Here is a 13,527-nt window from a genome sequence, read left to right as displayed (position 1 = left end):
TGTGATAACACTATAGCAATTGATATATCTAAAAATCCGGTATTACATTTTAAAAGAAAACATGTTTCTATCAAACTGAATTTTTGAAGAAAAAGAGATAAAACTGGTTTATGTGAATACTAAAGAACAACTTGCAAATATTTTCACAAAACCTTTGCCTAAGGAAACTTTTGAGTAGCTTGGAGATCAGCTCGGAGTCATACCACCACCGGTAGAGACTTAGACAGTTGATGATTGTCATCAACCGGCATAATTAAAAGACAAATCTTTTATTCCGGTATTTTGATGAGGAAGCTACTTCTCAAGAGGAGCAGTTGGTATATTGAATTGGTTGGTATTTTGTATGAACTTGACCTTTTGTGACTTTGACATTTGATGTCAAACGGGGAGAGAGATCTATGGAAAAACATTATCTTTTTGGTAAGAAAAAGAGATTTTAGGGGAGAAATTTTGAAAGACACATGAAAGATTGGTATTGTCAGTCCCAAGGGGAGAAATGGTATTGTCACTCCCAGGGGGAGAAATGAAGATTGTTGTTTTTTTGGCACTTTGATGGTTTTTCCATCTTGTGTTGCCATCAATGCCAAAGGGGGAGATTGTTGGTATTTTGGTATGGTTTTGTCATTGATGTCAACACCTACTAAATACACCTACTTTGAAGAGCTAGCAACATTCACCGGCAAACAGTAAACTGTGCAACAGTTACTGGTATATGGTTCACCGACAGGATATATTGTTCATCGGTACCAGAAATGACATGGAAGACACTTGGTAATGTCGAAGATATCATGTGGACACTTTATTTTGAAGTAATAATCATTGATATATTCTTATTTGCATATTTTCTTTTACCGGCAAATAGGTCTAGGTTATCTAGGGTTACACTGGCAGGTTTATCTTTTCCAGATCAGCATGGCATGCTATGGAGATGATTTATTATTGTTGTAAATGCATTATGCCGACATGTTTAATCAGTTATTGAATCGGATATTGTATTATTTATTAAATGTTTTTATTGTAGAGCCGACCTACTAAAATTGGTCTTAGGATATGTTATAAATGTAAGATCTTATTTGTAAGATCAAGTGTGGAATGCGGAAAAGGTTTGAGTAAAGATATATGTGAGATCAAGCAAAGGTATACACGAAGACATCATCTAAAGGTGAAATTAGGTTTTTGTAGAAGCATATCAGCATTACATCGGTACTGAATTTAGCATATGAAGATGCGATTTTGCATAGTACATTCTTATTGGATTTAACCATCCAACTGTAGTCAGTGTGACTCCCATTTGTGATTGAGTAGTGAGCTCTAGGCTATTGGCCTTTCTGCATGTGTAGACTCCTCTTTGTACACTTACTATCTGCAGTAGTATCATCTGATTGTGGGTAAGGTTTCCCACCATGGTTTTTCCCTTACAGGGTTTCCACGTACAAATATTGGTGTCATGTGTTGTGGATGACTTTGTGCTTATGTTTCATGCATTAATTCTTACCGGTATAGCAATTTACTGTTAACACTGTCTACTGGCATACTTAATTGATTTACCGGTATTAAGCATTAAGTTGGTTAATAAGTTTTTGGTTTGAATTTATTAGACAATTGATTCACCCCCCCCTCTCAGTTGTCTCCGGGACCTACAAGGGTTCTCAACAATATGAATGACATTGATTTGATCTTTGTTAGGTTCTTCATTTTTAGGAGAGAGGGCATTGGAAACATTATAATGATGGGAAAAACAATCATCCTCTTTCTCTAAGGTATCTTTGTGATTAAGACAGACATTAGGAAAGGTACTATCATGTGTCATTAATGCTTCATCTCTAGGGGAGAGATCGTGAAAAGAAGGTATGGTATTGCTAGGAAAAGTAGCCACAATATCATCCTCTTGCACCAAATAAACCTTATAGGGGAGGTAAATTTTAGGAGAAGGATGAACATCATTCACCAAAGATTAATCTTTAGGACGAATATCTTTGAAAGAAGTGTCCATATTTCCTTTTTGCACCAATGGACACTCATTAATGAGATCAATTTTGGGAGAGGGTATATCATAGCTATAAATGAAAGGAAGAACTAGGTTATCATCATGAAAGGTAACATCATGAAAATCTTTAATGTAACTTGAAATTGAACTAGAAAAATAAGATAAAAACTCCATATTCAAGAAATTCACTCAATACATGCATGGAAAATTGAATAAAGGAGGAAATTTTGAATTTCAAATTTGAAAATTGTGATTAAACAATACAAAATTTAGTAAAAGTGATTGATTAACCAATTAATTGAGAGATTTGATTTGTGAATTTAAAAAATAAATACTTCTAAATCATAGCATAAAATATCATAAAGGTCATATCTGAAAATGGATTTGAAAAATTATGCAACCCAAAAATCAAATTAATAAATTAGGTTTTTTGTGAATTAAACCTCTTAATTTATGTAATTTAATTAAAAGAAGATCTGAGTGCGAATTTGATAATTAAAAATGTTCCCAAATCAGACCTTGCAAATTATTGATCCAAATTTTGACAACCCGCATTCAATTTCAAATTTAAAAAATTAGGGTTTTTTGTGAAACCTCTAAATTTTTTAAAATTTAATTGGAAATTAAACTTGTAAACGAAAATTTGAATTTGAAATTTGCAAACACCCAGATCTAAAATAATTAATCCAAATTAAGAAATAAAAGTTAGGGTTTTTTGTGAAATTAACCTCATAATTTTTTTAATTTAATTGGAAATTGAACTTGTAAGTGAAAATTTGAACTTGAAATACACATAGAACTCATATCTAAGAACATAAATCATAAATTAAGGTGTAAGGAGTTGGGTTCACCAAAATTTAATAGGTGAAAAATTATGGTTTCTACCACAAGAAGGATGAAAACCGCTAGTTTTTGCTTAGGGACCAATTACATTCAAAAGAGGGTTTGAATCCAATAGATGTAGTCACAAACCAACAAGGGTAAGGACTGAAATATTGTCAGGGTTCAATGGATGAATTGATTTATTCTCTTTTGTAAGTTGAATTGCTGAAATTAGGGTAAAGTGTGGGAAATAAAGGTAAAAACATAAAAACAACAAGTTACGGTCATTGTATTGAGGCATGCACCTGGATCTGAGAAATATAAGTAGATTCAGACTTGATACTTGAAAGAGCTCCTAAAATGTCGGGTTCATGGCAAATTTCACCATGGTGCTCTGAACTTTCTGCACACTGAAGGGGGATTGATTCATCACTATAAATAATGCCCATCCTAAAGATTGTGGCTTCGTACCTATTTCCTGCAAATAGAAAGAAGGGGAAATATGTTGGGAATAGGGGTTTGACTAAGTCAAATCCTGGTTAAGGAATCAACTTTAAATGAAATGTTGCAAATACTGAAATAAATAATGGAAAGATATATCTTAGATCTGCAATGACTGATAATGATGCTTTTCTTCTTGAATGTAATCACATATGTTGTATAAAATGGTATCGACATGAAAAAACCCTAATCACACACACACATGCTTGCATATGAATGATGCAATGTTGCTCCCTAATTGATGAATGAAGAATGCAACCATGGAGAATACTTCTATGCTTGATTTCTTGAATTCCTTGTGATTATAATTTTTCCCTTCTATCTTTGTATCCGTATATCAAAATGAGAGGGGAAAGCCTCCTTATATAATTTCCCATCACATAACATGCTAATTTTCGGACATAAGTTGACATGGGGCTAGGTTTCTCACCCAAATTTGAAAGTGCCCAAGGGGTTCAAAATGGGGCCCAAATAGGGAGGACCAAGGCATGGTTCCATGGTCCCAATAAGGACCAAGATGCCATGCTCTAGTCCTACCCCAGTTTAGGGCTATAACTAAGGGGTCATGTGATGCATAAAGTTAAAATAAGGCCATATTTGCATGATGCAAGCATAGCTAGGTCTTAATTAAGCATTGGGGTACAAACACTAAGGTGAGGGCCCTAAATATAGACTTAATTGTAAGGGAGTACTATTTAGGATGCTACAATAGGATTTCAATGTTGTATCTCATATTTAAGATGTGTGGATAGATGAATTGTGAAGTGATAAGAGGTGAATTGTGTGAGATGTATGAAAATGATTTGCAAGCATATTTGAGTTTGTGGTTGGGAAAAAGTCAGTTTGAGAAGAGATTTGAAGGTAAAATATTCTACAAGACAATGGGTTGTGATAGTGAAGATTATCAGAGATGTTTGTCATGATGTTGGTCACTTGATCCAATTGTTCAAGGAAAATTTCATGTTTAGGAGAACCCTTCTCAGTTTCAATTCAATTATTTCATTCATTGTTGATTAACAGCGAGTATTCGACAATAGTTTGTATCTTGTCCTAAAGAAGTGATATTCAGTTGAGTAAGTCCTCTTTGTATCTTGCCTAAGGTTGTTCACCTTAGTTCTACAAGTCCTTTAGGTGTTGGTGCTCCTTGGAAGTAAGCCTAAAATATTGTAAATATTGTTATTCATATTCTGAGTTAGATTCTCACTGCTATTTTTCCCTATTTGGGTTTTCCATGTAAATTTGGTGTTGATGTGTTGATGGTTGATGCTTGTGTACTGATGATTAATGTGTTATTACTAAGTAAGTTAATGTTATTTATTAATAATCTATTTTGAAGTTCCAAACTCATTCATCACCCCTTTTAGTCATGTGTGTTCAACAAAATTCACATTCATAATTTAGGTTAGTCTCTTTCAAATATGTCTTAGTCATAATTAGTCTATACACTTAGTCTTAAAATATGCATTCAGATCAAATTTTCAAGTCCTTAACATAGGTAGTTATTTGTCATACCATAGAGACCATATTTTAGTTTACATTCTCAACTTTTGCACCCTTTAGTTTGCATATTAGTGATCAAAATTTTTTGGAAGCCAAGGAAGAATGTCTTACATCAAAATTTAGTCATTGTTAGGGTATTTAGACCTTGTTAGTCATCTTTTATCAACATCAAACAAGTCAAACTATAGCTCATAAGTCTAGCAAAATGTGAGATTATATCAAAACCATCCATCATCATCTTTTTTGTCTAGGTCATCTTTTCAACAACTTAGGTTGCTATTCATAGGTTTCTAGCCAAGTCTTTCCAAAATAAAAAATCTCACAAAAAACATCAAGTTAGATCATTGTTTTCTTAGTTGCATTTCATCCAAAAGTTAGGAATCTCCAAAAACACAGTATATTGATGTAATCATCCTTTAGTCACATCCTCAAGTAACATAGCCTAGTTGCATTATCATAGGATCATTCCTAAACTTTACAAAACATAAAAAAGCACAAAAAAAATCAACACCCAAAAATCAAAACAATTAGTTAAACCAAGTATCGAATTCACATCCAAAACATGACTAGTCCTAACCCAAATTTGGACTAGTTAGAGAGAATGATGAGAGAATTTAGAGAAAATATCCCCCCAATTGAAAGAGAATCAAAATTATGCCAACTTTCATTCTCTTATGAGACCCTACCATCACAAACAACCTTTCCTTCATATCAATCCAACTTATACATGGTCCAAAACTATTCCATCTCCACATTTCCATAACCCCAATGCCAATCACAAAACTTGTAATTACAAATAATTTCTACCAACAACTCAATATTAAACTTTACATGTCACAAAAAACACCAACTTCAACCAAATCTTAAATCAAACCCCATTCAAACAAATCCCAAAATAAAAACATATCCCTTTCAACCAAATCCGAAATTGAAACCCAACCATGTCAAAGCCTCAAAACCACTCACATGTTCCTCCAAAGAATACTCATGTACTAAACCTTTTCACAAAGGCTCTTAGAGTATAAAAAAAAAATGATGTAGGAGCATCCCCGACCTTTGAGCAATCTTGCATCAACCAAAAATATTTCTTTTTGTTTAGATCTTGTTTAGTTCAGTGTCCAATTTTGTGTGTTCCTGGCAGTATGTTTTGGTAGTTGCTTTATTTTTGTTGCAGATCATATTTCCAGTTTCTTGTGCTTAATTTCAGATTCTTAGCTCATTTGGATTCTTTTCCGGCAATATATTGCTTCCAGTTTGACTGTTTCTGGGTTCTGGAGTATTTTTGGGCTTACTGGTTGGAGATTTATTATTTTTCAGAATAGTTTCTTGGTGTGTGGATCTATTTTGGGTCTTTCTAGATGTTCCTAAGTTCTTGGTTGACCTTCCTATTGATCCACACTTCTTGGTGGTTCTTTTCTAGAGAATTTCCTTTCAGTCTTGGGGCCGACCTATTTACACGTTTCATTTTACTGTCTTGGTAAATGTAATCTTTTGTGGCCAACCCAGATATGTTATGGAGGGTATATATATGGTTTTATGTGGTAATTTGTAGGCAATCAATGAGTATGAGATTCTAGATTCATGATTAGAGATCCAGATGACTCTGGGAGTTCTATATGGATTGAAATCTGGTGTGTTAGTCTGCATGTAACCGATTGATTACCTGATGTTCTATGATGACTGTGTGATGATAACCAGTTGGTTATTGGAGGTTCTAAGACAATAATATGATCTAATTCCATGATCTTTCAATTTTTTATTTTTGCTTCCATTGTGTTACTCTTGCCGCATGATCCACTCTGTTCTCTTTGAAGACTCACCGGTTTATGGCTCCACCACAAAACACACATTGATCAAGACATGTAATATAAGAAAGATCAAAATCATATACGTATGTCTAGCAATGGCTCATGCTCCCATGAATAAATTGACTCTCAAGTGGCCTCCATATCTTCCACCCTTAATTCATCCTCTAAATTTTTATAAACAACATCTCCATCAAATAATACATCCAACGATGACATCTTTCTAGTTTACTCACATGGTCTATCCACAATAGAAATCTAAGCTAATCCATTTTTTTATACATATCACTTATACAATTTAGAAATCCTAGATCCAATGCCACCATATTCTCAATTCCCCATAAAACCTACTCTAAATAATCTCATTCAAATCTATTCTTATCATGTCAAAGTGTCAACTCCTTCCAAGAATCCTCCATTCATATTGAAACTCATACCCCATGTCGAGAGGATAATCCAAAGTCAGAAGAAACAAGTCCTAGCATAAATTCCTATTAAGATACCAAAATGCTTCCATCCCATACAATTTTTACCAAGATCCTCTCAAGAGATATGATAATCCCCTCATCCCTTTTTATTCTATCCAAGATCATACCCTTCCATCCCAAGAGAAAATCATATTTCCAAATTCCATTCATAATCCACCTCATAAGAAATATCATGATATCCCTTCCATCCCATCCAATGATCCTGTTAGCACATAGTTTTACAAAATATGTTGTGCTATAATAGATGCCCCTTTTCTTATCATTCGAGCATTTACTACGGGTGTTTTATATGCAGGAGCATACTGAAGAAAATGGAGCTGTCCAAAGATTAAATGGCATCGTCAAGACCCTAAAACCTATACATATAAAATAGTGGAAAAGGCTTTGGAACCTTTCTAGTTTATTGCGCTAGCAAAGGGAAAGCCTTTATCCCACATTATTTGTGGGATAAGCTTTTTTTACGTTTAAATCCAAAGCGGCCCATATGATAACTATCAAAAGATAAAAGGATTTTGGCATGAAGAAGGTTGAAGCCAGTGGACCCCATGCATGTGCGTATCCCGAGGAAACCAAAATTTTACAACACACTAGAGATGATGGAGGTTAAAGATCGAGAAAGTTTGATTGATCGGATGGTGATCGCAGAGGATCTGATGGTCGTCGCTATGTTGCAAGGTAGAGATGCACATTGGTTTAAACCCGCGACTTGGCGACTAAGCACGTGCAGAAAAGGGGAGGTTAACGAGCATGCAAGTTCGAAGTGGATCAACGGTCGTCGCTATACTACAAGATTAAGTTGTATGACCTATATCCCTCGTGACATAGTGACTACGAAGGTGGCAAATGAGGTGTTATCTAGGTAGATCCGCAAGCGAGTCAAGATGTGCCACATGGTGGAGCGCAGAAGAAGAACCCAAGTCCAGTGGTGAATGAAATGGCAAGACAGATCGGGTCTAGTGGCAGTCAAGGTGGATCCGTAGGAGAAACAAAAAGCGACACGCGACATAGACATACAAAGAAAAGAGAGAGCCTCTCAAGCAGGGTTAAAGGCCGAGCAGATGAGGATGATCGGACAGTCAGACGAATTGATTCAATGTTGGTCACTATATCACGATCGGAAGGTGCTCGATGTATATTCGCTGCAACATGGTGATTGAGTGGTTGGGCCCACTAAGGAAGAAACTCAAAAGACCAAATTCTGGAGGTGAGTCTAGGTTGTGCTGAGGTGGCATGATAAAGATCCCAAAGCCAATCAAAAACAGACATGTGGCAGAGCACAGAGGGAGGCAAATCAGGCAAAGGATGAGTAGATTAAGGAAGCTAGACGAGGGTTAAGGGGTGAGCAGGTTGAAAGAGATCCAACGTCTGTCACTATACTGCAATGGGAAACTGCTTATTAGTTACCCATTGTGACTTGGCAACTAACTGCCAGCAGTAGGCGGTAGAATGAAACGGTTGAAGTGAAACAGTCTGGCGGTACTGAGATCATTGAACAAACTTGGGTTGCGGTAGATCTCAAAAGGGACTCACTAAAAGTAACAGTTTCATTGACATGAGGTTCATCGAAGAAATTAGACGCGGTCCCATCGAAAACAAAGGTATCAATGAAATTGTAGAATTGATGAGATCTATGAACAATTTGCCGATGAGGAAGTTTGGCCGAAAGATAAAGGGTAATCCGCCAATGAACCAAAAGAGGGTATCTGGAACGAATGGATGCGCAACAAAGGGGAAAATTCCTGAAAATAATAAAAGGGAAGTATATTCTCATCTTTACATTATTTAAAAGTGCATTAAGATCAAATTTATTTATATTTAAATGAATGCCTTGAATATACATCTTAGGGTAAAGTATTATTTTTTATATAAATGGGTGTTATATTCGTAGAATTATTTTCTTAAAATATAAATACTTTGGTTTTACTGGACTATTTCAAATCAGTATTTATACAAAGATAATTGACTTTTCAAAATCTAAGGTGGAGCATACCTAATTTTCAAAATTAAGGAATTTGATTGGCTTATCTTGTGTGCAGGAAATAATGAGAGGATGATGAATATTTGTCGAAGATTTTTATCGAGATGGAGAATAGAAGATACATTATTAAAGCATCATTTAGTATTTTTAAAGGTTCTCATTTGTAATTTTTTGTTAAACCAAAGGGTGTGTCCTTTGGAGGGAAATTGTCTGTGTATGAAAGGGTGTGTCCTTTCATATATGCCTTTTTTATTCAAATACTTATAGGGAGTCATTTTTATGTAAAAAGGGGAGGAATCATGAGAACAACATACTGCTGTAGGGATTGAATATAATTTTGTATCGAAGAAGTTTGTAGGAAGAAGAAGTATCATTTTGTGCAAGCAATTTGTAATGAAGTATTTACAAGTGCAGCTTATGTATGAAATTATTTCCTGAAGATTAATATACAAGGTTCACTGTCTCTTTTTTCCAAATATTGTGTACACTTTTGTGTTGATGAATTATCTTTGTCCTCTTGATAAATCTATTTCTAGACTTGATATGATGTGAATCACATGTCATTTCATTAAGTGAAAGATTGAGTTCTTATTCTTTGTGTAACGCATACTGAACCTTCATAGTTGATGAGAAATCGTCTCTTGAGTTGATAAGATATTTTGTCCATAAAGTGTCATATATATTCCCGGATAGAGGCACTGGTATGTTATTCATCTTTTAAGGTTTTGATCTATATGCATTCCAGGTCCTTGATAGAGAAACGTTCTTCCCAAATCCTATATGAACTGATCTATGCATATTTTATATAAATCCTGAAAGTAATCTCATTTTCAATATACATTCACAATCATTTATTTTCAAAGCATTCAGTTAAAGTACACAATAAAGCATAGTTGCAGAACAATAATTTTCCAGTTGTGTAAACTTTCTAAAAGGTTTAAATCCACTATAAATAACCTCTTTTGTGATTGAGAGGAAGAGGCACACCCACCTAGGTTCAGTGGAGCCTAAAGTGCAGAGGGATTTGGTCTTCGACCATCTCTGTTCGTTGGCCAAGGCCAGAAGAAATTGAAGACAAAAGTAAAGGTGAAGGAAATAGGCCAGCAATTCCTAAATATAGTCCCCCTCATATGAGAAGAATAGAACAACCTTTTGCAACTTATGATAACCTGTTATTAAATGGAACTATAAGATGGAGGGATGTACATAGAGATCAAAGTGAAGAAAGGCATGAGGATGGAAGAAGGAATGGAAATGGGGGAAATGATGGCAACTGGAATAACACAAATAGGGATAACCATACATGAGGTAATGGGTATGGCAACAACCAAAATAATGGATATAATAGAGGTAACAATGGAAACTATGGAAATGCCAATGGTGGAGATAGGAACAACAATAATGGAAATGGAGGTAATAATGGAAATAATGGCAATAATAATGGTGGTGGAAATAGTGGGAGCAATGGTAATTATGGCAACAATGGTGGATTCAATGGAGGAATTATGAATAATCAAGGCAACCATCATGTCAGCAAAAGGCCTATGATCATTGAAAGATATAGACAGTTCGATTTCATCGGCATTGTTGGTTATCCAAATCAGATCACTAGTGATTTAAGATCAGCAATCCCCAAATTCTCGGGGAATGGAACTGATTCAGCAGAACAACATGTAGTTAATGTAAAAAATATCATTGAAGAATTTGAGTTTCCTCATGAGGATATATTCATGAAGTTGTTTGTTAAATATTTGACAGAAGATGCAGGGGAATGGCATAGGAATATTCCTGATGGATGTATCGGCAGTTGGGATGAGTTTGCAACATTGTTCTTGGAAGAATTTGGAGATCACAATGATCCTTCATTTGCATCCCATGAATTAAGAAGTATAAAGAAAAATCAGAATGAATCAGTTGCTAAGTTTAATAAAAGATTTAATAAAGTATTAAATAGAATACCTAGAGATGTCAGGCATGTTGATTCTTTTCTGATTAACTTTTATTTGAGTGATTTTGGAAGCAAAACCCATTATGAGATTTTGTCTCATAGACTTGATACTCTACAAAAAGCATTCAAGATTGCTGCTACTATTGAGAATAATAGGAAGGTTGTTGGGAAAATTGCTAAAAGAGATGATCCAAAGTTATACAATACTAGGATTCTGAAGAAATATGACCTTACTTAGATCATGGACATACTTAAGGACATAAAAGGTAAACAAAATCCTAATGAAAATCCACCGTATAGAAACAATAAGCAAATGAATTTCAATAGGCCCAGACTCCACGATATGCCTTATAACACCAACTGGAAATATGGAAAGCCAATAAAACCAAATTTGATTAAAGAAACTCCAGATCCACTGAAGAGAGCAAATAAATTTGTTGGATATTTTCCATGGTGCCAGGTCTGCAATCTTCCCCATGATGAAAATCAATGCATGATTGCACAAGGTCTGACAGAGGATTGCCATCAAGAAGAGGAATGTGAGCCTGCAATTAATGTTTTGTCATCAGATCCTATGTGGGGTAGAGATGAGGATTCATCTAAGGAAGAGCAACATTCAGATATGCAAAGGATGAGAAACCATCAATAGTATAGCATACAACAGGTTTTTTCTAGATGATGATGAAGGTACCCCTACCTTGAGAAAATTGTTTCAAGATGAAGTAGTGCCTTCTTTGAGAAACTTGACTAAGGAGGAGAAGAGAGCATTCACAGTGGTTGTTGTTGCCCAAGCCAAGAGTAATTACCAGCTGAGAAACAAAACAATGAATCCTGAACAGGGGAGGCTTGCAGGAATATTCGCAAAATTCTCAAAACAAAGTGTGAACAAGGAGGCAAATGACAAGAAAGGAAAAGTGGTTCCAAGTGAACCAAAAAAGAAGATTGATGCTCCGAAGTTGGTCAAGCCTATGGAGAAAAAACAAATTAGTAAGCCTCTTTCAAATTGTGGAACTTTTATGTCTCAAGCATTCTCTCAGGTAAAAATTTCTATGCCTTTGCTTGAAGTGATGAGATTTCCAGATTACAAGAATGAGACTTTGAAAATCACATCAAATGTGGATGATGCCAATAAAGAAAATCCAAAATTAAAAGAAGATCCTCCTGTGGTATATTTAGGCATGTCCATTACTAAAAACTTCGCACAAGTGGATCCTTTTTATTTAGCACTGCTTATAAACAATAAGATGGTAAATAACTGCATAATAGACTAAGGAGAAGCAGTAAATATTATGCCAGAGGATGTCATGAAAGAGATGGGAATGAAGGTAGATACCCCTTATGGAAAATGTTATGCAATGGATAATAGGTAAGTCCTAGTGGTCGGGACCATGAAGGATATTGAGCTCAGGTTTCCAGCTTGTCCAGACACTACCTATAAAACAAATGTAACAGTTGTACAAGTGCCTGCAAACTATGGAATGTTGCTATCCAGACAATGGTTGAACTTGGTAGGTGGATATGTGCAATTAGATCTATCATATGCTACCATCCTAGTCAAAGGAGAAAAGATAAGAATCAACAGAGAACCAAGATCTCCCTACCTCATAGAAGAAGTTGATCTGGATCAAGTAACTTGCTTTTGCCATTTTGACATGGACAACTTTCAGGTAAGTATTTCTAAACCTTTAGAAGTTGAAAAAATTGCAGGGGCTGTTAAACACAATGAAAGTTTAATTTGGAAATTGTATTTTGATGGTGCCTGCAGTAAGGATGGAAATGGAGTAGGAGTTGTGTTTCTTTCACCTAATGGAAAATCTTTTAAATACTCTTTCTCATTGGCTTTTGAATGTACTAATAATATTGCCGAATATGAAGCTCTCTTATTAGGACTTAAATTAGCAAACAAGCATGGCATTAAGTTACTAACAGTTTATGGTGATTCAAAATTATTTGTTTCACAAGTTAGAGGCAAATTTGCTGCAAAAAATACAAAATTAAAAAGTTATAGGAATGAGGTTTGGGATTATATTGAACTTTTTGATGCTTTTTCCATTAATTGGATTGAAACGTCCAATAATATTTTGGCGGATTTTATGGCTAACCAGGCAGTTAAACATAATGATATCCCTTTTGATGATATTAAACAAGTTGAAATTAAAACAAGACCATATGTTCCTGATAATCTTAAGAGTTGGCAAGTGTTTGATGATGGTAGGGATCTGCTAAGATTTATCTTTTGTGAAGATCAGTATGCAGACTAGAAGATTGATTGGAATGGAATTGTAGAAGATAAGGATGCCATAGAAACATTACTTGGGCAGCAGGTGTTGCAGTTGAAGAAAAATAAAATCCCGAAGGGATTGGTAGAGCTAGAAGAATGTTTGATGATAAAGACATGACTAGTTTTAGACCTAGTTCAGGAGGGTGTGAAGGTGTTGAAAAATTAAACTTGGGAAGTGAGAGCAATCCAAGAGAAGTGTATATTGGAAAAAATCTCA

The sequence above is a fragment of the Cryptomeria japonica genome, chromosome 4 (genome assembly GCF_030272615.1).
Source record: "Cryptomeria japonica chromosome 4, Sugi_1.0, whole genome shotgun sequence".
Taxonomy (NCBI): domain Eukaryota; kingdom Viridiplantae; phylum Streptophyta; class Pinopsida; order Cupressales; family Cupressaceae; genus Cryptomeria; species Cryptomeria japonica.
This window is presented reverse-complemented; position numbering follows the sequence as displayed.